We start from the raw sequence: 15,056 nt of genomic DNA on the forward strand, positions 1-15,056 counted from the left end.
CCAGGTTTTGCCTGATGTTGCAGAAAGATTGAGAGTCACCTAAAAACTCTATTTCCAGCTCAGCTTCCATCCCAGAGCTAAGAACTTCACTCTGATGGTTGGCAATTTCATTCCCTGGTTACTTGTGGCCAGCTTGTGTTTGTTTTCTTTTTTCACAACTCCATTCTTTGCTTCAGGAGCTCAAATACCTCCCTTATTTACTTGTAGAAGGCACTTTACTCCCTAGATCTAATTTTGGTGGAGTAAACAAACCAAACTCTTTCATTTTCTTGGGTGAAAATCCTTTTTTCTTTTTACACCATCTTAGTGGCCATTCTCCACATCTGCTCACATTTGGATGTTTTACAGCAACATTTACAATATCAAGATCTTAATACAAACATGGGGACATTAATTATTCACTCTATACTGGCAGGACCTTCTGTTTGGATTTGTTTGTTTGTGAGCAGTATCACAACCCTGGGTTTGGGGAATTGAATTCTCTTTCTTCCCTCTCATTTTCAGCTGGGAGCTGCTCCACATTCATGCCAGTTCTGTGGATATTTCTTGGATATTTGAGAGGACTGGGAAAATGTGTGACTTCTGGTTCCCTATATTGTGATCTTTTTTGGAGCCAAGCTGAGTTTGAAGACACCCTTATATTTAACGTAAGAAAAGCCAAGTAGGATCAAGTTTGAAGCCAGTTTGTGAATCCTTAGCTCTTCATAATCCTCTGCAGACATGGATTCAGTTGGATATTTCAAAATAGCTCAGCAACTATGGGCATAATTTTTATGAACTATCTTAGCTTTTAAACACAGTCATTCAAGTGACAGAGCTCAGAATTGTTATTTTAAAAGGCCTTTTAGACATTCTTGGCCACTTTATTTGTCATGACTGTTGCTGGAATGCTTATCCTTAGCAGTCCAGAGCTTTGGCCTTTAACTAATGCTGAAATAGTCATGGTTCTGTCCCAAAAGATCTGCTCTGAGCTCAGCTCCTGTTGCTGCTGAAGGCTGAAATAAATCAGTGCTTAGATTGGGTGTGACACAGGAGTGGAGAGTGCAGGAGCAATGGTGGCAGAAGAAAATCTTACCTATCCCCACTGGAAACTGAGAGGAAAATTTATCAGGGAGAAATGTAAGCAAAATAAATCAGCTCTGGCGCAAAAAAAAAAAAAAAAAAAAAAAAAAGAAAAAAAAAGAAAAAAAAAAAAAGAGGCAGAATAAAATGCTTATAATCTCCTTGTAAATGTGAGAGAGGAGAACTTCAGACATGGAGTCACTGCTGATGTCCTGCACTCCTGACGGGGGAATAATCCCGCCGATAAGGGACTCCTGAGAGTTTAATGCTGCAAGCACAGCAAAGAAAACAAATGAACTGAAACAAGAAACAGCGTGGCATAGATGTCTAACCCTGGAAAGGCTGGGAGTCTCTGAGCACTGCCAAGATTCCTGGTTGGCCAGGCTGGGATGTAAACTCGGTGTCACACGAGTGACCGCGCGGTGACCGCGGGACGGAGCACACGGGGGGCAGATGCTGCACAGCAGCACAGCCAGTTTCCATGGATTTCTCCTCAATCCATGCCTGCAGCAGCTCTGCAAGAATCATTCAGGGATCCCCAGGGCTCTGGAATGGCAGTTCTGGGAAGTGGGGCAGTGATGAGTTACGCAGCGTTTCTGTGACAACAACGGGGCAAAAAAATCCCTCCTGGCAGGGCACGGAGGGCAAAGAGGTGCTGTCTGCAGTTTGGTTCTAGATTTCATTCTGTCTCTGCCCTGGCTTCTTGTGATCTGATCAATCTGCAGAACAGGAGCTGGAGGTTTGCCCTCCTTGGTTTCTTCAGTGTGTTGGATATTTTCAGCAACAGAATATTCCCCCAGCAGCTGAGCTAAGGATGTGGCATCATTCCTGAGGGCTAGAAACGAAGAACAAACACTGAACTCTTTGCTTTGTCTCTGTGTTTTTATGTAAGAGGCTGTAACAGACTGAATTTCATTTTTATGTTACTATCTATCAAATGACTTTATGGGAATACTCTGCAGTGGGATGGTGTTTTTCCATTTAAAATTCAGGAACACAGTAAAGGCCCCATACAACCTCCCAGTGGAGTCATCAGCACCAGCAAGAGAAGATAATCCTGTATATGCTGTCTATGTAGGATTCATTTTCACTTTTGGATACATTAAAATATTTATTCACAGCTCTACCTCATGAATTTGAACAATATAACTTTAAAAATTCTAAAACATCCTCTGTTTATGTAAATTGTGATAGGCTGGCTTTTAGTTTCTAGTTTTTAAAGTATCATCTTAACAGTGTGTGTGTAAAATATTGAAAATGGAATTAGGAAATTAGAAATGAAAAGGAAATTTTCTGGTTTTGGCAGGTACATTTCACCTGAAGAGCTGTCAATTGGATAAATATGTCCTGTGCATCATGAAACTGAAGCACAATGGAGTAAATGATACTCAGATGTGATAAATGATAAATGATATTTTCAACATCTTTGTAAAATGTGTTGAAGACTCAGTTAGTTAAAAGAAAAAAGAGAAATTATCAGTGAACAAAAGACTATAAAGAATAAGGAAGGAAAATACTTAATCCCAAACAATACTTGACTGAGGAGGAGAAATATAAATGAAGTGATAATCATGGAATCATAGAAAGGTTTGGGTTGGAAAGGACCTTAAAGATCATCTCCTTTCACCCTCTGCCATGGGCAGGGAACCTTCCTCTAGCCCAGGTTTCTCAAAGCCCTATCCAGCCTGGCCTTGAACATTTCCAGGGATGGGGAGTTTCCCAACTTGGTGAGAAATGTTCACTATTTAAAAATATTACCCAATTTCAAAATATTACCCAATTTTATAAATGAGTTTCTGGCTGCTGGTCTATCTCACATATTGTGGACACACACCCAGATAAATCTGCATAACTTCTGATCAATAAAGAGAAAGTGGATGTGGCTGATAGGACAAGGTGGAAGTTTCAGCAGTTCTTGCATCACTGAGCCCATGAACATTGTTGTAAAATTACTGAACTTGGTCACGACATGATGAAAACTTCTCTCACCATCCTGCTGCATGTCCATGGATTGTCCCTGTGTAGGGGACACAGCAGATATGTGGTGTTTGGTGTGTGAGACAGGCCAGTGCCACACCAGGGACTCAGCAAAGCCCTGGAATGGTGCTAAAGCTGCATCTGGCACTTTACTGGCCCAGGGAACTAAAAAAAAGGGCAAGAATTCTCCAAGGAGTTACAACTTTTAAAGGCTGAGTTCCACTTGGTTTGCCTTTAAAACTCCTACTCCAACTCTTCCCTGTCTTGAGGATGTGTGGGAAGGATCTTTCCAAGCCAACAACATTCTGCCTGTTAAAAAAACAACCAACAAAACCCAAGCAGCTTTGCTGTGGATGGGTTCCCATCCTGTTCTGTGAGCCTCTCACTCAGCAGAGCCCTCTGGTACCTGCTGAAATCCATCCCTGGTGACTCCAAAATGCGCTTTGAGGAGCAAGGGACCAGCCCTGCCTGCTCTTTTGGGATGCTCAGGCTCCTCATCCACAAGGCCAGGGAGAGAGGGCAGTGGGAGGGACAGAGGTTCCCTGCTGGAGGACTCACTTCAGCAGCCACCCTTGGTTTTGTTCCAAAACACCACCAACACTCAGAGCAAAAGGAGGAGGTGGAGGCTGGATCACAGAATTCACAGAATTCAGAGAATCACTGGGTGAGAAGAGACCTTCAAGATCATCGAGTCCAGCCCAGCCCCAACACCTCAACTAAACCCTGGCACTCAGGGCCACATCCAGTTTTTTTATCCAGTCCTTTCATGGAAGGAAGGGCAGCCTCCAGCCCTGGAGTCACTACAGATCCAAGCTGGGAGATGTGTCACACTCCAATCTGTGCAACTTGGCTCCACAGGAGCTGTGGCACCCATCATCTTTTCCACCACCCCTCAGCTCCCTGGCTGTCACACGAATCCCCTTTCAAATCCAACCTGTGATTGACTCCTACATGTTTTTTTTCCCCTCTTTTGGAGCAGCCAAGCAGCATCCTGCTCAGCTGAAAGCTACACAGTGTGAGGGAAGCTCGTGGCCTTTCTTGCTGGTGGTGGCCAAATCTGTGTGTAATGTGCTCAGTCTTGTGCAGCCCACACAGAGAGATCCCCTGCTCCTCTCCTGAACTTGGGTGTAACACGTTCCCTCCACCATGAGCCAGGCCTGCTCCAGACTCATATTTTCTGTTCACTTAATTACCACAGGACAAGTGCTGTACCCTTGTGGAAATCTGCCACTTGAAAAACTGCCTAAAAATATATCCTGCAGTGAATGTTTCTCTGTGTGATGGAGCCTGCACGAGGCCTGCGCTGAGCAGAGGGTTTCCCAAAAACAAATGTCTTGCCCTCAAAGCCTCTTGGCAAGGCCTCGCTGATTTTTAAACAATTTATCAGCTTGTGTGTTATTTACTAAGGGCAGGAGATACTCCAGAGTTCTCATTTAAACTGAAAGTTCCAAAAGCCTGCAAGGATGAGGGGCCGTAAAGGTGAAAAGAGGAGGATGAGGTGAGGTAAAGAGTTTTGTTCTGTGAGGGGAATGATGTTCCAGGGGTTAGGAAATGTTGCTTGGGCTATGAAAATTGGGGTCAGCTCCTCCTTTTGCCTCAGCTTTCATGAACTCTGTGGGTTCCTCATTGCTGGAACGTGACCACTTCTGTGCCAGGGGACCTGGTGCACTGACCACAAGGAATGAAAGAATTTTGGAGCAATGTGAGACCATCCCAGGCTGTCACCACTGAGCAGAAGGTCACAACTGCTATGAATTCCGACAGAATTAGGGAATTATAGAATCATGGAATGGCTTCAGTTGAAAGGGACACTAAAGATCAGCTGGTTTCACCCCCCTGCCATGGCAGGGACACTTTCCACTGTGCCAGGCTGCTCCAAGCCCCAGTGTCCAACTTGGCACTGTCAGGGATCAAGGGGCAGTCACAGCTGCTCTGGGCACCCTGTGCCAGGGCCTGCCCACTCTCATAGTAAAGAATTTCTTCCTAATATTTCATCTAATCCTGCTCTCTTTCCCTTTCTCTCATCCCCCTTGTCCTGTCACTCCATCCCTTGTGAATATTTTTTTTCCATCCATTTTGTCAGCTCCTCCAGGCCCTGCAAGGCCACCCTGAGCTCAGCCCAAAGCTTCTCCTGTGCAGGTGAACAATGCCAGCTGTGCCAGCCTTTCCTGCCAGTAGAGCTGCTCCATCCTTCTGCTCATCCTGAGCCTCCTCTGGGCTCTGCAGCAGCTCCAGCTCCTCCCAGGGCTGGGGCAGCTCTGCAGGTGGGAAATCACCTGTGGGGCACAGGGACACAATCCCCATCCCTCTCCTGCTGCTCAGGCTGTGGCACCAGGCCAGGGAAGGGTTGATTTCTGGGATCCAGCACATTCCAGTCCTGCTTTAAAGACAAAAAGAACTTCACTCTCCAAAAACAGCACTGAGGGCCCATTCCAGAGCAGGTCTGGGAGTGGGATCACACCTTTTGGCAACCCCAAGCTGCTGGATTAGTCTGAGCCGTGTGTTAACCTGCCCTGCAGGAACTTTGTGTGTGTGCAGCACTGCAGAGGGGTCCCAACCCACTGGGGAGAGGGTCCAAACCCCACTGGGGAGGGGATCCTAACCCCACTGGGGAAGGGATCCAAGCCCCAATGGAGAGGAGGATCCAAACCCCACTGGGGAGGGAGTCCCACCGAACGTACAGCTCAGCTCCCAGCAAACACTGCCTGCTGCACTTGATGGCTTGCAGATTTGCAGATTTCTCTGAGACAATATTGTGTAGCTGGCAAAAGAAAACACAAGAAAGGAAGGAAGCAGAGTGGATTTCAGCCCTTTTACTGTTTGCCTTGTCTTTTCCCAAACAGGCAAAGACATCTCGCCGTGCCAAAGACCCGACGCGGCGTAAGGACGAAACATCACTTGGATCACTTGATCACAGAGCAAATTTCAGTGTAGAGCTTTTGTATTTCCTGTTCAGACAGTCTTGCGCAGATTGAAGGGCACAAGAGCAGCTGTGTGAAAGCAGGAGCACCCCCCTGCAGGAGCAGGTTCCCATAAAAACCCTCCTGGCGTGCATCGTCTCGGAGCAGGATTCCTCCGAAGACAAGAAAGGACCATTGCAGTTGCACCCTCTGAGACAAATTAACACAATCCCACCCTGTGCTCGTACAAAACTCTCAGTTCTGTGATCTGCCAGGGCTGCAGTGCAGTTAACCTCGGGAGCAGGCTTTTATAAAGGTGCTAACTGGTGTTTCACAGTGCCCCTGCGGTGTTTGGTTTTCATACGAGGCCCTGTTTGCAGGAATGCTGTGTGAGCATTTACTGCAGTTCCAGGGGCTGTTTGATCAGCCAGAATGGCTCCTCTGGGCAACATTTTGGAAAAATAATATTTAAGAATTGCACTTTATAAAAATTCCGAGGATGTGTATCCCGAATTGTCAAATGTCAGCACAATGCTGGTTTGAGAAACATTCTTGTTCTCGCTTTAAACTGTGACAAAAGAGCACAGAAATTAGAAGGAAACCCAACTTCACAATCTAATACAGTGACACTTTTTAACAGGGTTCCCACATTTTTCTATATACCATGGAACTAGGATTTTGAGGTAGGCTGTTTTTATTTTATTTTATTTTATTTAACCCAAAGACACCTTTTTTCCAGAATTAAATGTATCAGGCTTTTATAAGTAGACACTACCAGGGAGAAATTGTATGTTCCTCCAGGGTATATCCATATGGAGAATTTGGAAAGGATTCATGAAGAAGACCCTGTTTGTGTTGAACCCCAGCCTGCCTCACAGCTCAGTGCTGTCACCTTTCATGGGGGATGCACAAATGGAATCTGCAAGAGTCTGGGCGGTTTGGATCATGTTCCACAGCAATTCAGAAGTCCTCACTTTCTTTTCCTTGGCTGTGGAGTTGCCACAGGGCAGAGAGAAAGGAGAAACTGAGTGTCTCCATGACTCCCAACTGCATTCAGTGAAGATCTTAAAGGTTTGGGGGTTTTCCCCTCAGGTTTTAAAGGTTTGGGGTTTCCCCCCTCAGGTTTTAAAGGTCTGCCTTTGGTGTCCTGGCTGTATTCCAGCTTGAGTGATCTTCCTTCCTGACGTACAGCCCTTCTTCAGTTTCACCTAAATAAGCTATTCCTCATTTTCTGTCTGTTTACCTTTGCTGCATCCTGTTAGGGACTCCATCTGTGAGGTGTGGAGCCCTCCTGGGATATCCCAAATGCAAAAAAGGCAGCAAAAGCCTTTGGTTCCAGTCAACATTAACAAAAATTTTCCTTGTTTTGGGGTTGGAGGAACAATGGGAGAAGAATTTGAGTAGAGGTGTCCTCTGCTCACTGTGAACCTGTGCTCCTCTGGGCTGATGGGAAATTTTATCCCAAATTGCAGAGGTGGCATCAGCAAAAAGAGGATTTTCTTAGGAGAAATGTTGGTGGCAACAGCCTGCAAAGAGTTAAGTGGGGTTTTCTGTCATTCCAAAATTGCCAGTGACCTCAGGGCACTGACCTTTCCTTGGACTCTGCTGGTAGCAGGCAGCTTTCCCAGCCAAGGGGATTTAGGGTCTGAGCCTGCTGCTGCTCTCCCTTTGGCTGAGGATCTGCTCCTTCACTCTGGTGGGATCCGTGCCATGAGCAGTGTGGGTCCCTCTGCTCTGGGCTGTCACTCTTTGGCCTTTGCAAGGGCCACTGCTCCTTCCTAACCCTCAGGTCTCCTGAACAAGCCTTTAGGTGGAGATTAAACAGGTTATCCTACTGAAATGCTCACCACTTTTCCCTTCTGCTTCATGCTGTGGTGCTATTTCTTCTGTCTTGTTTTTTTGTTTGTTTGATTGGATTTTATCATTTTTTATCCACCAGCCTGCAGTCAGGTCAGTGTCAGCACCTTGTCAGCAGAGAGGCCTCAGTTGCCCAAAACATCCTCACTGGCCAGGAGCTCCATTTAAGCTCAGCCCAGGCTTCAGATCATCTGGATTCAAGAATTTCCTTGTTCTTTGGATGAGTCTCTCCCAGCAGATGTTGGGCTTCTTACCATTAAATGCATCTCAGATTTTGGGAAAGTCTTCATACAGGAGCTATTTATTTCAAGACCTCCAGGATTTCCTTCAGGATTAATCCAGGTGCTAACCTCAGATCCAGGGTCTTGGAGTAGGCACAATTCCAGGGAGGACAGATCCCTGTTTGCTGCTGTCACAGGTGTTGGAGCAACCTCCTGGAAGAGGTGACCCCGAGGATGTGACCTGAAAGCAATAAGGATGATAATTAAACTTATTATCCTAAAAAAACCCCAGCTTTGTTTTCTCTTGAAGTCACTGTAAATTGCAAACATCTCTGAGAGAGGAATAACCTGTTTCACATTGAGGCACAAATCTCCTGGAATGATCTGTAGGAAAGGAAACCAATGGAAAAAACATTCTGGCTAAAATACACGGTTGAATATCTAAGGTGACTTCATCCTGTGATCCCTAAAATAAAAATAAATGAGCCCTAACCAGTAAAAGCCACACAACCTGTGATTCCCACAGGGAGGGAAATATGGGACAACTTCTACTTTAGATTTGTTACCCAGGGCTGAAAATGTTCAGGTGTCATGGTGAGATTTCTGAGGTACTTCTTCAGAGATATGAGAGCAAGATGTTCTAAATGTTTTCATTGTCAAGAGATTGAAGCTATTCTATTAGCTAATAAAATATTTATAAAGAAATACATTTATTATTACTGTGATATTTGTCTAAAATCTCACAAAATATCTGGTTGAAGACATTAATTTTAGGGTTAACACGAGGAACACATCGAGATACATGCTGATGGATCTCAAAGAATATAGAACCTTTTGTTTTTTATTATATTGTAGAATAATTGTATCTGATCCAGATCAGTAATTGATGTGCTTGTTAGCACATTTTGAAGCCTAAAAAAATGAGCAGGGCAAGTACTTAACTCACCATCATAATGAACATCATTACTCTTATTGGTAGTGATAAGACATAACAGATTAAACAAAAAATTTCCTGCCCCTTCTCCCAAACCTTTAATGAGATTCTTCCAAGCCAAAGTGTGCTTTCACAAATGGAGACAAAAATTTTGTGGGTGGGGACACCAAATTCAAAAGAAGATCCCTTTCTTGTGCCAAGGATGTCATGGTAAAGAGCAATACCTGTGATAATGTGACCTTGAAGTTTCATTTCTGATCCAGGAAAGCTTCATCAAGATCCTCTGGCACCTAAACCCTGTTGAAATAATTTCAAGTTAGGCATGTAAATATTTGGAATGGTCAGAGCCCAAATTTACGTTTGTTTGCAACTTTGATGTCCTCTGCATTTATACAAAATCTCTGAGTACAAAATTCAGTCTTTGCAAGTGAGGAGTGGCTGGTAAGGAATGGTCCAATGCAGTGAGGGTGAGACACCTGAGTGAACAGAAAGCTGACACTGATATTATCTAATCATCAGCCTCACCTCTTGCCACCAGTCACAGCTGCAGACAAAGCAATTTTTCACATTTGCTCCTAAGAATTCAAAATTTATTAATAATTTCTAGATGGTAACACACTAGAGACCAGGAATCTTGAAAGTAATTTGTAAGAAGAATTTCCCTCCATCACAATCTCATCCCAGCTGACCGTGACCTAGGAAATGCCCAAATCTGGAGGGTCTGTTTTCAGTTTCAGCCCCTTCTGCTAAGCAGACACCCATGGGTTGGACGATATTTTTGGAAAAGCCGCTGTTTAAAGCTGGCTGCAGCAAGAAATTAAACAAATAACTCTGATAATGGGAATAACCTCCCAAGACAGTGTATTTTGTGGTGACCAGAACACTTAGAATAATTTACTATTGCATGAAGTGATGCAGCTGGTAAAATATTCCTCCCTTCCACATGGGGAGGGAGGGATGGCCGCAGGAAGCAGCTCTAGAAAGCCGCTCGCGTTCCCCTGTGGCTTGTTTTGCTAAATCAGTTGCAGCAAAAGGAGCCGCTCCAAATGGTGCATTTTTCCACTCTTTGGTTTGTTTTGTACTTGCTCAATAAAACAGATTCCAGAAAACACAGGGTTGTATAATTTTTAATAAGATTTGTTAAAAATAGCGTGGCTGCGGCGAGAGGAATGACCAAGAGGAAGCGATTTGTTTCCTGCCATCATTCCTCTCCCCCCTTCACCAGCGAGCACAAAATATTCACTTGATTTAAAATTCATCACAAGCAGCCAGAGGGTAGCAGGGCTACCACAACCCTCATAAATTACACCCAAGGCTGACCCTTCTGGAAGAGGAGGCCTTGCTGTGCTGAAGGACTCTCAGAGTTTGGTGCTGCTGCCTCCGACCGCAGCGGGACACAAAATACACCGTGGGGAAATACCCAGAGGAGCAGAGGCCAGCTGGGCCTGTCCATCCATCCCCTCCAAACCTCTGCTGAGGCTTAACCTGGGAAGGAAGCCCTTGCCCACAATGGTTCCTGCCTCTTCTAAAGGAGAACAGCCTTAATGTAGTCGTGGCTCCCACTTGTACCCGCATCCCAGCTCCTCCATGGCAAACCTGGCTCCCTGCAGGGTCTGGCTGAGGCCCCATCCTTCCCTCCTGCAGGAGAGCTGCCCCTGGCCAGAGCAGAGCCATTTCCAACCCAAATTCTGCCCATCTACTTCTCGTGTGACTGATATTTCTCATTCAGGACTCCAGCAGGCCCAGATTGTGCAAATAGCAAAACACCTTTTTTTTTTTTTCTCAGCCGTAAAAGGGAGAATCCAAGGAAGGTCCTGCAGAGCACGGTGATGAAATAATCAGCTCAACAACCCATATTGCAACTGGGAGTAGCTGGATTAGTGCAGTTCTTCCCCCTGACCTGGGGAAGCTCAGTCCCATCTCCAGAAAAGATCATTTTTTTTTCCTTCTGAAAAAAAGACTTTTCTGCGGGTCACTTTTGCCAGATAGCTTGGCCAGTTGCTCCGTGCTCAGTCCGTTTTAACAATAACAACAGCAACAAAACTTTACAAGATGTTCTTTCCTCTTTGTCTGGAAGGATTAACAGTTCAGCCAAGGTCTGACTGGCCGCTGGCTCCAGCAGGGGAGGACTCAAAGGCATTTTGAGGGAGTAGTCACATGCAGAGCCTGGCTACCAGAGAGGGCTTTGGGGATTGGTTTTTATTCTGTGCTCACCCAGACTGGTGCTGAGGGCAGGATTGGGCACTCCTGCTCTTGGAGGAGCTTGCTCTGATCAGTCTTCTAGGAAATGTAAAGTCTGGGAGGCAGATGGACATATGGACGTTTCCCCCTGGAAAATCCACTTTCATGGGTCCTGTTAGCAGGATTGAAATGGCAAATCCTTGGAAACAGCTTGGAAAACTGTTTTCTCTCTTGGAGAAGTCACAAATTCACAGAAGCACAGAGTCACAGAGTATTTAGAGTTGAAGGGACCTCTGGAGATGATCTAGTCCAAGCCCTATTTGTATCCCGTCTTTGGGCATTTGTGTTTAAGCTAAAAAGAAGAGCAGATGCCATCCAAACAGATGGAGACAAAAGCATAACTCCACCAAACTTATCTCTGGATTCTTTTAGCCCATCCCTGGCAGGAGGATGGCAGGAGTGGGGCAGAACAGGAGCCATCAGCCCTGAGCCACGAGGTCAGGGGGAGGTGATGACAGGAGAGCTCCATGCTCAAACAACACAATAAATGAGATTATTTTCCCCTCTCCTTTATCCATGAGAAAGGAGAAACTTCTCTTTTAAACATTTCCTAGGCAGGATATAAACACACAACCTCAGGGCCATAGGTGCTGCAAACACCCAGGGATCTGCTTGTCTTGATGTTCCCATTGGAGGTCTAAACCCCACAGGATTTGCTCCCAGCACACAAGCAGATGAGACTGTGGATCAACCCAAACTTCCAAGGAGAGCTGGCTGAACTGGCTCATGAGGAGTCAGGATTAGGCCCTCGTTCCTTGTTCTTACATGCTGGATTTTCACCTTTCATGCTCCTGCAGCACAACCGCCTGCTAAATTCAGAAAGCCTTTTTTAGAAGTTGTTTTATGAACACACACACACACACACATACACACACAATAATTACATTGTTAAAAACACACACACACACACACACACACATACACACACAATAATTACATTGTTAAAAACACACACACATACACACACACACACACACACAAAAACCTGCAGGTTTTAGAAATGCCATTTGTGAGGCGTTCCAAGTATGTACGACTGGCTCAGTTACTGGCTCGCAGTTGCCATCTGAACATCTATTTTTCCAAGCATTTAAGAAAAGTGATGTGTACATTTTTCATGTGTAATTAGGCAGCGTAATGTGATCTCTTTCTGCAGTCAAGCTGCCATGTGCCGTAGCCTCACTGAATAGCTTCCAGATTTCAACCCAATCTCTTCTGTCTAGACTCTACGTTGCTATTTTTTTTCCTTCTTTTTTTTTTTTTTTTGTTTTTTTTTTCCCTTTTGCCTAGCTTAGAGCAGAGTCCAATATAAAATGCCAAAACCAGAAGGTTTTGTCCCTCTTTCTCATAAAGACGTGGGACAGATCTGGGAGGCCCCGCTGAGAGCTGAGTCCCAGACTTTTTCATAAGACATGTGTCGTCTGAATCTGACATTAAAAATTGTGCAGGCATTTCAACAGGTCATGCACACGAGGGGGGGGGCGGGGAGTGGAGAGAAAAATGCCCAAAAATATGGTTTTCATTAAGAAAGTGAGTATTTTTAGAGAGGTGTGGTTCAGTTCAGATGAAAAGGGAAGAAAGAAAAATGAAAGCGGTGCAAGAGATCCCCAACTGCAACATTATTTATATTGCTGTTGAAATGCAGTGTGTTCTCTTTATAAAGCTGCTTTTTGGGAGCGAAATAATAGAGATCCTGCCAGAACCAGGTGCATATCATGGAGTTTGTTTATAATCCAAGTTAAAGGAGAGCAGATTTATACCAGAAAGAACTCTCCGAGGGGACTTTGGAGTTTAAGTGTCCTGTCTTAATCTATACATTACCTCCTCAACAAAGCAGTTGTCTTGAAACAAAACATAAAATATACAGTCTCAATGAATTCACAGATAATTCCAGGGAATTTTATCTGGTGTGATATAGTTTCAGACTGCTTGTTCTGTTCCCAGCTTTTTATTTGACTCTTAAGTTGTTTTATTTCTGCATCAAGAGAATGAAAAAGATCAGAGAGGGCTCGTTTCCACAGAAAGATGCTTTTGTGCAATATAAGCAAAAAAAAAAAAAAAAAAAAGGAAGGCTTTCCCAGGCTTGCAATTCCACCACCTTGTCCTGGGATTTGCTGCAGTTTGCACACACTTTTTCTACAGAAAAAGTTCTTGTTTTAGTCCAGAAACAGCTGTGCAAATTTCCCTCCACTTTTCTTTTTTAGTTCTTTTTTTTTTTCAAATCTTATCTTTTCATCTCCCCTGTTCTAACACCACACTTTATGTTTTCCTTTTGCTCTCCAGAAAATGGCTATTGTCCCATTGAGAACATGCCCTTCTGCCTGCTTTTGTGTGAATGGCAGATTGGTTGGAAAAACAGGAACACTTTCACTCCTTTTTGAATGCAATACTTGCTAAAAATTCCCATGCTTCTGCAGAACCAACTGTTCTTTCCATTAAAAAACATCCACCTACTTGAGCAAACTTTTCAATACATTAGCCCAATTTTTCATTGTAGTAAACTTTGAAATGGTTGCAATGTTTGAAATAACGGTGCAAATATTTTCTCATATTTAAAAAAAGGGAAACTAAACCAAAAAGCTGCCTGATCAAAATGGGGCTCTCATTGAAATTCCAAATGATGACAGCGGACAGTGTAATAATTTGATCACAGTGTCACAGAATGGTTTGGGTTGGAAGGGACCTTAAAGATCATCTTGTTCCAACTCTCCTGCCATGGGCAGGGACACCTTCCACTATCCCAGATTGCTCAGAGCCCCATTCAACCTTCTCTTGGTGATTGTGAACTGCTTGTAATTACATTTTAAATAAAATTAAAGTTTTTTTTTCACTTAAGTAAAATCAATTTTAAAAAATTCTCTTGTGCTGTTATCTAAACTGATCACAGGAAGTGATTTTCCTCCTTCTGCTCACAGAATCACACAACCAGTGAGTCTGGAAAAGACCTCTGAAATCATTGAGTCCATCCTAACAGCGAGGACTCATTTCACTAAAATAGGGATTTTCTGAGCTGTAAATCAGGTCAGAATTTTGACATGGCAGTTGAGGTGAGTGTCTGCAAGCTTCATATCCCCACTAACAGCTATTTCACAGAGTGTCTATCCAAGAATGTATTGATCTCCTAAATTTTTAATCCAGATGGGACCAATCCTCATCATCTATTTTGCTGAATGGTAGAAAAGATTTCTTACAGTGTTTTGTGTCACTGTCTTAGCATCATCTGCTGCCTTTTCTTGACATTCCTCTTGGTATTTTCCAGAATGTGGAAGGCCTTGCCATGATCTTGATCTCACTCATGAGTGTCACCAAAATAGTATGAGCAAGATTACCTCAAAGTCCTTCTTCATCCTTCCAGCAAAACCATCATGGCCTTGGGAATCCATCACCCTTCAGGAGCCACATCCCAGCAAATCCCCATGTCCAGCCCTGCTATGTGTGCAGTTTGACAAAATAAATCAGATCTTGGGTTGTGGTGGTACCAGCTGTGGGTTTCTCTGGGTCAGGATTGAAGGCCCTTGAGATGGTGTTTCATGTTCACACTCAGGTGTTTATTATTTCTTATCAGTAAAACAGTCTCACTGCTGTGAGTTCTGCAGCTTTTCATTAGAAGGCACAAAATGGCAACAATCTCTTGTTCCAAGGGCTTTTAAGACTGAACTATCCAATGAAGAACTGACACCTGGATTATTTTCCCTTTTAACCCAATAACTGTTCCCAAAGAGCTGCAATGGGGACTTTTCTGCCCAATTACAAAATGCCACCCAAACCCATGGAGAAGAAGGAAGAAGCAGCATGAAGAAGAAACCCAGGACAGCACCCTGTGCCCTCCATCTTGCTTCCATCCACAACACACTAAAAACCCCAAAC

The sequence above is a fragment of the Ammospiza nelsoni genome, chromosome 2, assembly GCF_027579445.1.
Source record: "Ammospiza nelsoni isolate bAmmNel1 chromosome 2, bAmmNel1.pri, whole genome shotgun sequence".
Classification (NCBI taxonomy): Eukaryota; Metazoa; Chordata; class Aves; order Passeriformes; family Passerellidae; genus Ammospiza; species Ammospiza nelsoni.